The sequence below is a fragment of the Colobus angolensis genome, unplaced genomic scaffold (genome assembly GCF_000951035.1).
Source record: "Colobus angolensis palliatus isolate OR3802 unplaced genomic scaffold, Cang.pa_1.0 Scaffold839, whole genome shotgun sequence".
NCBI classification, from domain to species: domain Eukaryota; kingdom Metazoa; phylum Chordata; class Mammalia; order Primates; family Cercopithecidae; genus Colobus; species Colobus angolensis.
The window spans coordinates 31,589-31,876 of record NW_012122254.1 but is presented as its reverse complement, the minus strand read 5'-3'; positions in this window follow the sequence as shown (position 1 = coordinate 31,876).

Sequence of the window (288 nt, the reverse complement as noted above, 5' to 3'; positions counted from 1 at the left end):
CAGTTAGCATCATTATCTCTGGGGAGCTGGTAGTCTCTAGGGGATTATTGGGGTAGAAGAACCTGTGTTTTAGCACTCTAACTTTGAGTGGACGTGTGAGGCCAGTTCTGACCTGAAACCCTAGTGTCACATTCAGCGATCAAGTACTTTGGTGGCTCCTAAAATGACTGAAAACAATGCCCACGCCATGACGCTAGCACTTATGAGGGCCCAAACATGGGCTATAGGGGTAGGCACTTGGTGCATTGGGGTGAGTCCTGTTATCTTCCTTTTCTTTCTATATCAGCC